The sequence below is a fragment of the Schistocerca cancellata genome, chromosome 8 (assembly GCF_023864275.1).
Source record: "Schistocerca cancellata isolate TAMUIC-IGC-003103 chromosome 8, iqSchCanc2.1, whole genome shotgun sequence".
NCBI lineage: Eukaryota > Metazoa > Arthropoda > Insecta > Orthoptera > Acrididae > Schistocerca > Schistocerca cancellata.
Genome location: NC_064633.1, coordinates 189,322,829 through 189,338,520, shown reverse-complemented (window position 1 = coordinate 189,338,520; position 15,692 = coordinate 189,322,829). Strand labels below are relative to the sequence as shown.

The window sequence follows — 15,692 nt, the reverse complement described above, 5'->3', positions numbered from 1 at the left end:
TAGGATTCATACATGTTAGGTTAATGTACTCGTATTTTTCTTGTCATTCAATATAATCGGTATGTGTTGTCCATATATTGACATTCCACCAGTGGTACAAGTTTACATACTTCAATCATAATTTGACGAATACTGACTTAACTGTGGCAACTAGTTTGACATAGACATTGATGTAAATGTATTAATTTGTATAGGAAGTAAGCCTTAGATGATATAGCGTTGATATTACCAGTTGTTCTAGAGATGCTTTGAAAAACGTCTTGTGTCAGCAGGAACAGACATTAGAAGAATTAATGAGAGTTACTGTTTAAACTGCTCTAAACTACCTTAGAAGACGAAAGCAAATTTTATGCCCTCCGAATGAAAGCAGGGTGAAGTAAGTGGGACACACTTTGAATTTTATTGCCAACATAAACATTAACAGACAAAACAGTATGTACACAGATTCCCAGAGAGACAGTCTTTAAGCAGCTCCAGCAGGGAGGACGCTTGAAATACTCCAAGGATAAGCGAATGCCCTGCCTGCACAACGTCTACGCCACTTCTCACGATGACGCACACCTGTAACATACCAGGTCATTAATTTAACAGTGTTGCCTTGGTGAAGTAACTTAAGGTTAAAGATGATAATGCTTGCATTCATGTAGATAGGAAACTGATAATAAAATTAAATCAATATTGAGAAAATTAAGGGCTATAGCATTCATTTTTCAGATATATTTCTTAGAATACTATCGGTACTGGAATTTCAAGAAATAAGCTGTTCATTGTACGTCGGAGACACTCCCATATGCATGTAACATCAAGGAAAAGCTTCCAAGTAAGCCATCTTCTCCCAAAGAAAACTGAATAGCTTAACATCGCTCAAAAGGAAAACTTTCGATGGCTTTGCATATTTAGACTAAAGTAAAAATTTAATTAATTTCAGTCTTTTCTTTAAACATTTCTTTCCAAAGAAGGTTCCATTTTTCAATTAATCTATGAAACAATGCTGCAATTCAGTGCTATAAAACAATCAACTAGTTCTTTTGATTTTGTTGTGTAGTTCACTTTGTAGGATTAGAACACTGTAGACGAATTAGATCAGTATTAAAGCCCTGGGCACTTATCCAGTAAGAACTCTGTTCATATCCTCGTCTAGTAATCACTAAAGACGAATGCTAGGAAATTTCTATTGAAAACTCAGTGGTCAATTTCTTGCCCCATCTTAGTCCAATTCACAATAGTGTCTATCTATTATGATCCCGTCAACAATCGAATGCTTAGGTATAATCTTTATTCGTTTTTTCATTAGAAAAACTAATGTTCATCAGCGCTATGGATATCGCGTTAAGGAACTTGGTAACTATGTGTAATGAATGTGATAAAAAGTAGTCCATATCGAAACAAATAACTTTTAACTCCCATAGTCGGTTTCGGTCTCAATGACCATCTTCTGACTGGCTTCTCGCATCATCTGTAGCCTTTTGTCTGAAGATGATCGTGCAGACATAAACCGATTACTGGAATAAAAAAATGTATTGCGATCTGGACTGCTTTTTATTAAGATATTAAGTGTGATCTTTGTGGATCCTCAATACGTGAAAAATTATTTTGTATAATGAATAAGAATGTACAGAATATGGAGTCCTTCCCATACTCAAGAACATGAGTTCTTTTGTCTGATGGCGATAGCATTACAGCGAAGGCTAACACGTTTACCTAAATACATTGACGGCAAAAAGAAGGAATTGTGCGACATAAACGAAAGTTAGTGGGGGTGTTTATACATGTGAAAGACGATGTCTGTTCCAATTTCGCGCCATATGCATATGAGTGGCGCTAGTAGCGCCGCTATGAGAAGCAAATCAGATTTGTTTAAAATATACTTTGTAACGGTCGTGACTGTTAGTTACGTAAGAGATTGGATGTGGTGAGTTGATGTTCGTCAGGAATATCTTTCAGGCAAACAAGACGCCAATAGGGTACGAGAAGCTGGATGCTCCTTCTCCGGTACTGCAAAAAAGTCATGGTAGAAATTTAGCCACTATACATGACTGCTGGCTGCGGTGGTCACGGGAATGTACGGTATCAAGAGGACTGGGCTCGGGACGGCCATACGGCGTTACCGAGAGGGAAGACCAACGCGTTCGGCGTATAGCTTTGGCACATCGCACTGCATTTGCAACAGCAATCTGAACAGGAGTCGGTACCACAGTGACAGAACGAACTGTTACATATCGGTTACTTCAAGGCCTGCTCGGTGCCAGACGCCCTGCAGCGTACATTCCACTGACCACCGCCATTTGCGATTTCAGTGGTTGCCAGGCTAGAGCTCATTGAAGGGCAGAGTGAAAGCTGCCGTGTTTTACGATGAAAACTGATTCTATCCCGGTGTCAGTGATGGCTGTGCGTTGGTTAGAAAGCGGCCAATTGAGGGCGTGCTGCCAACCTCTCCGTGTGCTGGACACACTGGACCTACACCTGGAGTTATGGTCCGGTGTGCGATTTTGTATGACAGTAGGAGAACAGTCGTGGTTATCTCACGCTCCTTGACTGAAAATTTGTACCTTAATCGGGTGATTCGACATGTCTTGCTGCTACTCATTAACAATATTGCGGCCGGCCGCGGTGATCTTGCGGCTCTAGGCGCTGCAGTCCGGAACCGCGGGACTGCTACGGTCGCAGGTTCGAATCCTGCCTCGGGCATGGATGTGTGTGATGTCCTTAGGTTAGTTAGGTTTAAGTAGTTCTAAGTTCTAGGGGACTGATGACATAAGATGTTAAGTCCCATAGTGCTCAGAGCCATTTGAACCATTTTTTGAACAATATTGCAGGGGTGTTTTCCAACAAGAAAACGCTCGCCCACATATCGTTGTTGTAGCTCAACACGCTCTACAGTGCCTTGTCCTGCTCAATTACCTGACCTGTCTGCAGTATATGGGACACCATAGGACGACAACTCTAGCGTCGTCCGCAACCAGCATTAAACGGCCCTGTACTGACCCACCGAGTACAACCGGAATGGAACTCTGTCCCACAAATTGACATCCAACACCTGCACAGCACAATGCATGAACGTTTGAATGCCTGCATTCAACATTCTGGCTGTTACACCAGTTATTAATGTACCAGAATTTCAGATTTGCGAAGGCTTATATTGTTCATACATTAACCAGAGGTCTCGCAATTGTAGTACCTTAAACATGATACCTAGACAAATGTATTCATCAAATTTCATTACTCTATATTAATTATTTTTTGGTGCTGAAATTTTTTCTGTGAATGTATTAAGAAGGCCAATCACATTTTCTCAAAACATACTCTCATATTTGGCAAAAAAGGACATAGTATGAAGTGGTAACTATTTATGTCTCTTGCATCAACGTTCTAGCAACTTAATTTTATTAGCAATTGTTATATGGTTTTCTGAAAGCAAACTGTGTTGAACTTAGCACATTCTGTTCTACAAGGCACGACACCTGATAGCCTCCCTGAAAGTAATACTCGAGCAAATGTCAAGAAATAAAATGAATTGAACAATATGTGGAGTTCATGTAGAGAACTCTTGAGGCAACTGCGCACGCTGACAAAATTCCTAGCGGTACATTTTTCAGTTACCAATAATAGTTTGGAAACGTTACCATCTCTCACAATATAAGTAACAAAGAGAGGTCGTGGCTTCCGACTCCCGATTTCGACAATCTTTGCTGCCCGAAAGCAACCTCTGTGAAACGGTTCAGGTCAATACGCTTCGTTTTCTGAAATCATCTAGGGCAAAAACCATGGTGCGGGATCCTTTTCGGTTCGAGTGTAGCTGTTAGAACATTCAAAAATATGATAATCTCATTTAAACATATGAGTACCAAAACATAACAGTTCCGAGAAATTGGAGAATTAGTGGATTCTCTACGTTGGGTTTACACTTGAGAAGGAAAGATAGCTCTTGGTAACGAAGGTACGAGGAAAGTAACTGCGAAGAAACCATGGGTAACGGGAGACATACTTCGGTTGATCGATGAAAGAAGAAAATGCAAAAATGTTGAGGGAAATTCAGAATACAGAAATACAAGTCACTGAAGAATGAAACAAACAGGAAGTGCAGGGAAGCTAAGGCGATATGGCTGGATGAAGAATGTGAAGAAATCGAAAAAGAAATTATTGTCGGAAGGACTGACTCAGCATACAGCAAAGTCAAAACTACTCTAGGTGAAATTAAAAACAAGGGTGGTAACATGAAGAGTGCAAAGGGAATTCCGCTGTTAAATGCATAGGAGACAGCGGATTTGGGGAAAGAGTACACTGAAGGCCGCTAAGAGGGGGAAATTTATCTGACGTGGTAGAAGAAGAAAAAGATTCGATTTAGAAGAGAAAAGAGATCCAGTGTTAGAATCAGAATTTAAAACAGTCTTGGAGGACTTAAGATCAAATAAGACAGAAGGGATAGATAACGTCCCATCAGACTTCGTAAAATCTTTGTGTAAGAGGCAACAAAATGACTATTCTGGTTGGTGCGCAGAAAGTATGAGGCTGGGGACATACCAACTGACTTTCGGAAAAGTATCATCCACACAATTCCGAAGACTGCAAGAGCTGACAAGGGCGAGAGTTCTCGTACAATCAGCTAAACAGCTGATGCATCCAAATTGCGGTCAAGAATAATATACAGAAGAATGGAAAAGAAAACTGAGGATGTATTAGATGACGATCAGTTTGGCTTTAGGAACGTTAAAGGCACCAGAAAGGCAATTATGACGTTGCGTTTGATAATGGAAGCAAGATTAAAGCAAAATCAACACATCTTCATAGGATTTATTGACCTGGTAAAAGCGTTCGATAATGCAGAACGGTGCAAGATATTCAAAATTCTGAGAAGAACAGGGGTAAGCTACAGGGAGGGGCGTGTAATATACAATATGTAACAGAGCCAAGAGATAATAATAAGAGTGGACGACAGAGACCGAAGTGATCGGATTAAAAAGGATGTAAGACAGCGATGTAGCCTCTCGCCCCTGCTGTTCAATTTGCACGTCGAAGAAGCAATGTTGGAAATAAAAGAAAGGTTGAGGAGTGGGAGCAAAATTCAAGGTAAAAGGATATCAATGATACGATTCGCTGATGATATTGTCATTCTGAGTGAAAAGAATTACGTGATCTGCTGAACGGAATGAACAATCTAATGAGTGCAGAGTATGGATTGAGAGTAAATCAAAGAAAGACGACAGTAATGAGAAGTGGCAGAAATTAAAAGAGCGAAAAAATAAACATCAGGATTGACTGTCACGAAGTAGATGAAGTTAAGGAATTCTTCTATCAAGGCAGCAATGTAACCACTGACAGAGCAAGGAAGGCATAAAAAGCAGACTAGCACTGGAAAAAAGAGCATTCCTAAGAGAAATCTACTGGTATGAAACATAGGCCTTAATTTAAGGAGGAAATTTCTGATAATTTACGTTTGGATCTCAGCATGGTATAGTAGTGAAAAATGGGCTGTGGGAAAACAATCGAAGCATTTGAAATGTGATGCTACAGACGAATGTTGAAAATTAGATGGACTGATAAGATAAGGAATGAGGACGTTCTGCGCATAATCGAAGAGGAAAGGAATATGTGGAAAACACTGAAAAGGGGAAGGGACAGGATGATAGGACATCTGTTAAGACATCGGGGAATAAATTACACCGTACTAGAGGAAACTGTAGAGGGCAAAAGCTGTAGAGGAAGATAGAGTTCGGAATACATCCAGCAAATAACTGAGGACGTAGGTTGTAAGTGCTACTCTGAGTCAAAGAGGTTGGCACAGGAAAAAAAACGAAGGCAGTCGCCACGTAATTGTCTTTTTGGTGTTGCGGTTGATTCTTTTGCCCTCTCAATACTGAAAGAGACAACTTGTGAGCTGAGTCATACTACTCGTCATTGTCCGCGAAGTGCCTGCATCACAACGGGCCGTTGTGACTGCATCTGACTGGGGTCACTGTGTACTGTCAGTCCGACCTTTTCGTGAGACAACAGATGCGTACGAGACTTGATAACCTTCTACAGGTGTCGCCGATTTAATTTAATCTTACAGTGGGATGCTACGACATTCGGATCACAGATTTACTTCAAGCTTTGTACACTTTTTGTAGCCTATTAGGACAAGGTAATGTGCAAACAGTAAGGCGCACTACTTACGCGATTTCGAGAGTATCGCAAGAGAAGTTTTACACGCCAGTGATGTACCGGTGCGTTGTGACCCTGAGCATGAGCTGGAGGTAATCATGTGATTTGCGCCGAAGCTCCGCTGAATCGAGTCCCTCTCACTCTTTCTTTAAATTTATGTTTTTTTTTTTCAATACTAGCCATATTACTAACTACATGTTACACCCGAAAGGTAACATGATGGAAAGACAGGTTTATTTGCGTTAACTTCTATTGAATTTTAAATATTATTTTCTTTTAAAAGCTTTTGTTATTACAACAAATATATGCGACTTTTATTTTTATAGGCAAGTTAAAACCTTTATCAAGAGGCTTCAGATTTGTTGATATTTGATTGACAATGAAAGAAAAATTGCTTCTTATGAGGATGCTATTAAAACGTTCAATCGTACCTTGCCAATTTTTCGAACCTATAATTACGATATCTTTGCGTTATATATATATGTTTTGCACCAAAACTGGTGTCCAGGTACAAAGTAGTTCGTGGTAGCTTACCCGACTGCAGGTATAAAGGATTTCGGCAATCACGACAAGTGTACATTTTCAGGAAAACTTTATGCATTTGGTCATCTTCTTGTCGATTGTTATAAATATCATATTTGTTATGATGATAAAAATCAGTAAACAACTAAATAACAATCGAAATTCAATTAAAGTTGTTTTTTCACCATGTTACTCTTCAATTATAATATGTATGACATAATATGACTAGTGTGAAAAAAATATAAAACAAAAAAGAATGATACATGAGTGAAAACAATTATTAGTAACAAAATAAAAAGATTCTCAGTAACCAGGAACCAAACTCAAATTCTTGTTTCTATTTTTAACTTTTATTCTATTTTCTATTTTTTTATGTGTGTAAGGAAGAAAAACGAACAAACCAAGGCTTCACTTCACTGGGCATCAGAAACAGGGAAGAATCAAGGCTACAGGGAAACTTAATCAACATTCTGTCGATTAAAAACAAGAAAAAGAATTTTTGCAAAAAACGCTCGATAATACGGGAGCCAAAAAAATGGCTCTGAGCACTATGGGACTTAACATCTGAGGTCATCAGTCTCCTACAACTTAGAACTACTTAAACCTAACTAACCTAAGGACATCACACACATCCATGCCCGAAGCAGGATTCGAACCTGGGACCATAGCAGTCGCGCGGTTCCGGACTGAAGCGCCTAGAACCGCTCGGCCATCGCGGCCGGCTACTATGGGAACCGCAGTCACTTCTAAATACGCGGTTTTCAGATGATGATGTAAGACACGGGAATCAGGGCCGTTCCCTCCATCAACAATGTAGTGAATGTTGTGTTCCAAGTGCCAGTCGATCGTATTCTTTTCCGTCTCAAGAAAAAGGTATACATCCGGAGAAATAATAAATTCACCGGGAAAAGCAGATTCACGCCGTCGCGAAAGAAAAGCCAACTGTCGACAAGTGAGAGTAATTGATCCCGTCCACAACAGACCAGGCCGCGAAGTAGTATACCAGTGTGATGACATTCGTCATGTTGATCAGTCAGGCGACAGCCCACGCGAAGAAAACGGTCGCCGGTGAGTATCAAACGATGAATGACCATATAGCATGACAAAGCCATCTCAGTCGGTAATATAGGTAGACTATTATGAGACCAGAAAGTTTTCCAGGCTCTTGACGCGGAAGCTACTTCAATAGCGCAGAGGCAAAATGGCTGACCGCCACGGCATAATAAGTCTGCGGCTGCGAGGTTCGTCGTTGAAGGGATGTCAACTCTCAAGAAACTGACAATTATATTCTCGGACATGTCGCAATTTAGGGTTAATCCGTCCAGCACTAGCGGATGGATTCAGACTGACCGGCTGGGGACAGGACAATAAGTGACATGTAATGGAATTCGGAGCCTGTGCGCCTGTTACGACATTGCGTCATACAAACAAGGTGGACTCTTTCACTTCAGCATCGGGAAGACACAATCCTCTGATCTTGCGGGGCCTGACCACCACTTCATACCCAATCCGAAAGATGGTTCGTCGCCACAAGAATCGACCGGATAGTTATTTGAGGCTGCGGTGCATCATCGTGGCAAGCGGAAAGATCTGCGAATGTAATGTACTTTACTGAAAATGTAGGTGTCTAAGACGTGAATTACGTGAAGGGGGCTAAGGGAACTGCGTTCGTGCTCAAGAATAGCTCCCTGACCACGCGTCGTTACCTCTCGCCAGTTAAGTGCCATCATTTTGGGCTGATTGCGATCTGCTATGATCCCTTAAACATTACAGCGCTCGACAACCGTCTTCCAAGGAATTACCTCTTGGTTAAAGCCCCGCAATGGCAGGAACGTGCATTTGTGATCATCAATGTGGGCGCCAGCCGGGCGACAAAAGGAATCCGTGGTATCCTCGACCCTGAAATGTCGTCGGCATGACGTTATCGGCGTAAGCGTGGACGGAGAATCGTTCTTGCAATATAGTCCAGTCACGTAGTTGCATGGAAATACGCTGAAACAAGGGTTCTAAAAACAAAGATCTTCCTTCGGGTATAGCCCGTCGGATCTAAATCCGAGGGGGTAAGTTGACCGTTCATAACAACTGATGCATGGATGCCAGAGAAAAGATTGGCTACGGCCTGGCATGTGTCGTGAGTAAAATTCAAAGTGGTTAACACACTCATGAGAAAACTGTGACTGGTAGAAACAATTGCCTTGTGCAAGTCGAGAAAAAGCAAAGTCCCGGAGATATGAGTGGTCGCAACCAGGAAACGACATCTCGATATTCGATAATGTAAGTTAGTACCGTGCGTCCAGACGGACAACTTTGGCGAAAGACAATAATTTTGTCAAGAAACGTAGTGAGACGGGTGTTTATGGCTCGAGCAATTGTTTTATTGTCGAAGTTCATCAGGTGGAAACCTTGGTTCTTGGGATGAGGACTATTTTACTTTTCTTGAAAGGAGCAGCAAGCGAGACACCCTGTATCACTTCACTGATCTGCGACATTATTGTGTCACCAAAAATGAACATAAAATACTTTTAGGAATACAATACAGTCAAAGTGACTCTTGTGACAGGCCCGGTAACAACATCATATATATCGTACTTAGGAAATCAGGCAAAAGTCATCATCAAAATTTTCAACCCACACAGTTCAATAACGTTGTTAAAAATTAAAATGAAAACGTCAAGGTAGGGCGTTGACACACCACCATCGGCATTAGTAAGGCATGCAAAGCAAACGTATTTCCTGCGCGCTCCATACGGATAAGACGGTATAGTGAAGTCAATTCACATTGTAATGCGGATTTTTCCCGTTGTCTGAAATTGTTTTAACTCTATCAGTTTGGCCTGAATTCGACGTACATCCGTAATCCACAGAGGAGCTTGCCTAGCTCTATCGTAAAGCTGGCTCAATACGGAGTGCTAAATCCTTGGGTCTGCATAGTTTCCACCAATCCACAGTAAACGAGTACCGTTCTATAGCACAGGAATACCAAGGGAATGGCTCAATACGAAGTGCTAAATCCTTGGGTCTGCGGGACGTTCGTCGCCGTTACGGCACCAAAACGCGTAAGAGCTTTACGTATTTGTGGCTTGGCATGCAGTTTCCACCAATCCACAGTACACGAGTACCGTTCTATAGCACAGGAACACCAAGGTAATAGTCTTGTAGATAGGCTATACCGAGCATCCAGAGAAAACGATACAATTTTACCGGCTACTGCACATAATTAAATGTGACGGCTACAGCACAACGATCAGAAGAAACAAACGCGTATCACGTCAACGTCCACAAGCTTCCTACACACGGAATCAGCAAGGTAAAAGCGATCAAGTTGACTGCTAGAGGTGGCAGTAACATAAACGTTTCAGACAAGTGTAGGATACCGACAAAACCAGAATTAGGAAACTGACCCACCGACCGGACAACACAATTAGAATCACCACCGTAAAGTATATTTGTAGGGGACTTGCAACGTACGTAAATGAGTTTCACTTTGTAGAAAGAAACGTGAACGTATCACAGAACGACGAGAGCCAGAAGGCGCATAGATGAGAAGCAAATTAGGATCACAAAAGTTGCATCCTAATCCGTACCATCATCGGGAACTTCTAAATTTCTTAATGGAATTCCTTCTCTAAAGTAAGGCAGCGTCCGTAGAAAGTTCGGAAGCCACAGTAATAAAGGTCGAGAGTCCAGGAATCGAAAATAATACCAGTCGCAAAGCGGCGAGCCTGAGTTCAGAACCAATCCCTTTAATGTTCAAAGTGATGAAAGCATATGGCTGCGTAGACAACTAAACAGGAACAAAAATTACAAAGTTACAAAACCATCATAGAACGGAGCTATGTACCGGTATACATAGCTGAATCATCGGACGAAACTGAGGGTGAAGTAGTGTGAACATCTCGTCCAACTCTTTTTTCTTCTTCCGTGATGCGAGTCTCTCTGGCTGGATACGTCGTTTACTGCGGCTCCTCGGAACTGCCGCTACCACATGCGGTTGTGTGGGTGGGTCACGCAGAAATCAGTTTCAGATTGAGAGGGACAGACCTTCGCGCCTCACTCGTCGACGGACAGGGACCCGAGTATGAAGATTTGCTCAGTAAAGACGGGGTGGTCTGCCCCTGGGAATGAATCAAGTTATGCTCGTCAAGGGGTTGTGCGCGGAGGTCGTGACAGAAGGTGGTGAAATACTTTGAGAAGATGAGACGACCCGTGAGGTATCCGATAGAGACGAGGGAGCAAGTGGGGCCCTGAAAGAGACTCCGTAACAGGCCGCACCTACGAGGCTGACTGGATGGTGGGAGAATCGTCAGATGATCTGATCAGGTGCGGAAGCACCCATGACTGTCTCGTCCACAAACTCAGGCAGGAGAAGATGGTCTTTCAATGGAGAGCTACCGAAGGGCGAGCGAAAAGAACAGGGTCCTCTACTACGTCATCGTCTTTTATTCTGCGACGCTTGCTTTGAATAACCGGGGCCAGCGCTGAGGGAGTGACGGTGTTAATCTTCCGACATGGGGGCAGCAAGGAAAAATAACGAGCAGTGTCTTTCAAAGATCCTCTTTGATCATCAATAACCGTGGTTGGTTCAGCTGCAAGACTCTGCGGGAGAGGAGAAGATCCGATAAAGTCAACTTCTTACGCCGCTCGTAAGCTGATTTTAATACTGCCGCACGACGTGGACAATTTGTGCGGACGTGGCCGCTATGATTACCTGCTTTACAGCAGGTTCCTTCCTGGCCATTATAAATTATGTGAAACCGATAACCACATACCAGCAAGTGAGAGGGAATTTTTCTTGTAGTCACCATTTCTACCGTACGTGGAATAGACGTGGGAAGCATGCTGGACATCAAACAAAAAAGAATAGGTGGGCGGGTCACGATCCAGCGAGCACGGAACTTGAACGCTAACCACATGACGGCCGCCATCCCGTACCAGGGGTCGCAGTGCGCCAGTACATCCTGACACGTAAATCTTGTCTTGTGATTTTCTCGACATCGGTACGTCTTACTACTTGCTCATTTTGTTGTCCCAATGCATTACTGTCCGCTCCCCGTAGCTGAGTGGTCAGCGCGAAAGACTGTCAATCCTAAGGGCCCGGGTTCGCTTCCCGGCTGGGTCGGAGATTTTCTCCGCTCAGGGACTGGGTGTTGTGTTGTCTCAATCATCACCATTTCATCTCCATCGACGCGCAAGTCGCCGAAGTGGCGTCAAATCGAAAGACTTGCACCCGGCGGACGGTCTAACCGACGGGAGGCCCTAGTCACACGACATTTTTAATGGATTACTAAAAGTGCACAAAGTTCAAAGTAAATCCGTGTTCCCCCCTTATTAGTACATTCAGAAATCCCGAGCGAGGTGGCGCAATGGTTAGCACACTGGACTCGCATTCGGGAAGACGACGGTTCAATCCTGCGTCCGGCCATCCTGGTTTAGGTTTTCCGTGATTTCTCTCAATCGATTCAGGAAAATTCCGGGATGGTTCCTCTGAAAGGGCACGGCCGACTTCCTTTCCCATCTTTCGCTAATCCGATGAGACCAATAACATCACAGTTTGGTCTGCTCCATCAAATCAAACCAATCTGACCAAAACTAAATTCAGAAATAAAACTGAAAAACGTAGGTAACGGCAGTTCAAGAAATCAAATATCCCCAGGACTACGTTCAAGCCTCACGTGGTTTCTGGGAACACACTGATAAAGCAGAAATCTGTTTCAATGATCTGTACGAGTCGAGGACATCGACATATTCTGTTCTGGCAACGATATAGAAATGAATCTCTATGCAGGACTGAAGTAAGTGGGGTTCTGTTAAGTATGATCTCGAGGCTGGCTCTTTTTCTGCCACAACTCACACTAGTATAGAAAATGTCAACAGTGCAATAACGATCAGGATCTCGGCAGCTGGTGAGACATTAGACTCTCTCCACTGGACGCGAATATCGGTAAACCTGGAGACCTCATATGCAAGCAACAGGATTAAGCGTGCTGAACATGTTTCATCCAAAAACCATGAGGTAACAAATATACAGAAGACAGTCTGGCCAAAGCGGAAGCCGTCTTCATAGAAGCATTCACGAAGTTTGAAAAATTTGTACTCTAATGACGAACATAGTTGTACTTCACAAAATGTTCAATAATTAGGCGTAAGAGTCGTGGATAGAGAGGAAGTACAATTTGTATTCAATTGTTAATTTTCTTTTTCATTCCTCTGGCATAACATTCGTGTGTTGCACTGATATATTGTGAAAATGACTGTGCATGGATACGAAGAATCTGCATGAGTGATCTAGACACACATGCATGAAGATTCTTTTAAATTTGAACGAAAATTGCTTCCTACCATTCTATATTTCAAGTAAGACTAGATAGTGAATTTTGACAAAAGAATCAATAAATCTTTCACGATGTTTATACTGGGCGTTCATAAAGTCTCGATACCATTTTTTAAAAAATCATAGTTTGATGGTATTAAAGAAAGCGAATTGTGGTTCACTTTAAAAGGTTTAGCAGATCTCAAACTTTATCTATTCGTAATTTCTTGCAGATTTGACTTGGAATGTATAAAATTATAGACAGATCAGAAGAAGGCGCAGTGTGTGGTCTGATACGGAGAAATCAAATCTGTGATAACGGTACTCCGAAATTATCGATGTCGTTGTGGGAAGGGACCACAGCCAAACACAAGTATAACGAGATGCTTCAAAAACACTGAATATACAGGCAGTGTCGTCATGGTACCATCACATAGCCTTCGCTCTCCCTATGCCCAACTATTTGACTTCTCTTTGTAAGGTTACGTCAAGGGTCGCGTGTGAACAGGCCCAGTCAACGACATTGATAACTTTCGTGCACGGATCAGTGAAGCAATCAGAAATGTCGATGCTACTATACATAAGCACAATTTGAATATCGCCTTGACTTTCTATGAGCGACGAGTGGGACAAACACTGAAATTCTGGCATAATAGAAAAACATTTCAGAACTGCTGAATGTTATACAACAAATCATAACCTTCTGTTATTAATAGTTCCCAAATTATAATCTTATGAACTGATAGCGGGACTTTAAGGAGACGCTATATATTGTTATTTCAAACAAATACTTTTTATTGTGAGCAAGTAAGAAGGGACTTGCGTACATCCGATGTTTATTTGTTTCGCCAAGTAAAGAAATTCATTAGTACGACACACTTCTTGGAGTATTTCGAGTACTGTATCATCGAAACGATGGCATCAAGACCAATAGACTTGATCTTAATCAGCTGTCACCCACAATATTAAAAATTATTTTATCGTAAACAAAAAATTCACCGAAATAAACCGGTAAGATCTTGATAAACGTAGATGAAGTTTGATTTCCATCGCCTATTGAGCGGTAAATACACTCTAAGTGAAAAAAACGATGAGCGACGAAAGAGTTATCTGAAAGAACCCGAAATCGGTAGATGAGATGTACATGTACAGATAAACAAATAATTATAATTTTAGAAAAATTGAATGATTTGTTCCAAAAAATAGAGCTTCACAAATTGGACAAATCTATAACATGTTGATGCACCTCTGGCCCTTATGCTAACAGTTATTCGGCTAGTCATTGATTGACAGAGTTGTTGGATGTCCTCATGAAGGATATCGTGCCAGATCTCATCAGGTTGACTCATTAGATCTTCAGAATGCCGAGATTATTGGAGGACTCTGGCCATAATGCTCCAAACATTCTCAACTGGGGAGAGATACGCTGACCTGGCTGGCAGAAGGCAGGTTTTGGTAAGCACGAAGACGAGCTGTAGAAACTCGCGCTCAGCTTGCGGGCACTAACTTGCTGGGATATAAGATCAGGATGGGTTGCCATGAAGGACAACAAAATGGGGTGTAGAACATCCACGTACCACTGTGAAGTAAGGGTGCCGCGGATGACAACCAAAGGTGTCCTGTTGAGAAGAAATATCACCCAAGACCATCACTCATAGTTGTTGGGCTGTATGGCAGCTGTAAGGAGTATCTCTCCAAGACACGTCTCTGCTGGTCATAGGGGCTCAATTCGAAGCGGAACTGATCACTAAAGACAGTTCTACTCCAGTGAATGAGGTTACAGGCCGAAGACGTGACTGGAGACGCCATGCACAGCGGTGCGATGTCAGCCTGAGAGTCGCCCGCCATAAGGCTCGACAACCAGAAGTGATGGTCTGGGGTGCCATTTATTTTCAAAGCAGGATCCCTTTAGTTCTCAGCCTCGGCGCTCTTACAGCACAGCGGTAAGTCGACGATATTCGACGCCCAGTTTTGTTCATGGCAAGCCATCCTGGGCTTACATTTCAATAAGATAATACCCGCCCGCACGGCCAGAGTTTCTACCGCTTGTCTTAAGAGTTTGACAGACCCTACCTTGGGTAAAAAGTCGCAGGATCTCATCCCAACTGAGAATGTTTGAAGCATTATCTGCGCTCCAACCATCTCGAGATTTTGACGATCTAATGGACCAATTGGACAGAATTTTACACGGTATGCTTCAGGGGGACGTCCAGGAACTGTGTCAATCAATGCTAAGCCGAATAACTGTTTGTCTAACAGTCAGAGGTGGAGTAAAGCATTACTAACTTGCTCCATTTGTACAGCTCTTTCTCTTGACGAAATCATCTTATTTTTCTGAAATTCTATTTATTTGTCTGTACATGTATATCTCATCAATTATCTTCTCATTCGGATAATTCATTCGTGGTGCGTCGGTTTTGTGCGCGCGCGCGCTCGCGCGCGCGCGCGCGTGTGTGTGTGTGTGTGTGTGTGTGTGTGTGTGTGTGTGTGTGTGTGTGTGTTTTACGGTTTATGCGCTTGACGAAAAATGGCTTTCATGAAGGAAACGTTGCGCACACGATTTCTTTGATTTCCTTGTCTCTGTACTGAATACTATCCGACGCAGAGAAGGCTTCCGCCAACAGGAACAAATTAAGTGAATAGTCATTAAATGCCACTGGAGAAAGGAAGATAGTAACGTAATTGCTCAGCTATCTTCAAATATCAGCGCACACTCCGC

General features: G+C 42.4%; 1 long non-coding RNA gene across 1 annotated transcript in view; it reads right to left on the bottom strand.

The window, feature by feature from the left end:
* Positions 1–416: 416 nt before the first annotated feature.
* Positions 417–15,692, bottom strand: part of LOC126095089 (uncharacterized) — a 42,617-nt gene continuing 27,341 nt past the window's right edge. The window contains exon 3 of the long non-coding RNA XR_007521908.1: positions 417–561. This is a non-coding gene — a long non-coding RNA (uncharacterized LOC126095089). The remainder of the gene's footprint in view (positions 562–15,692) is intronic.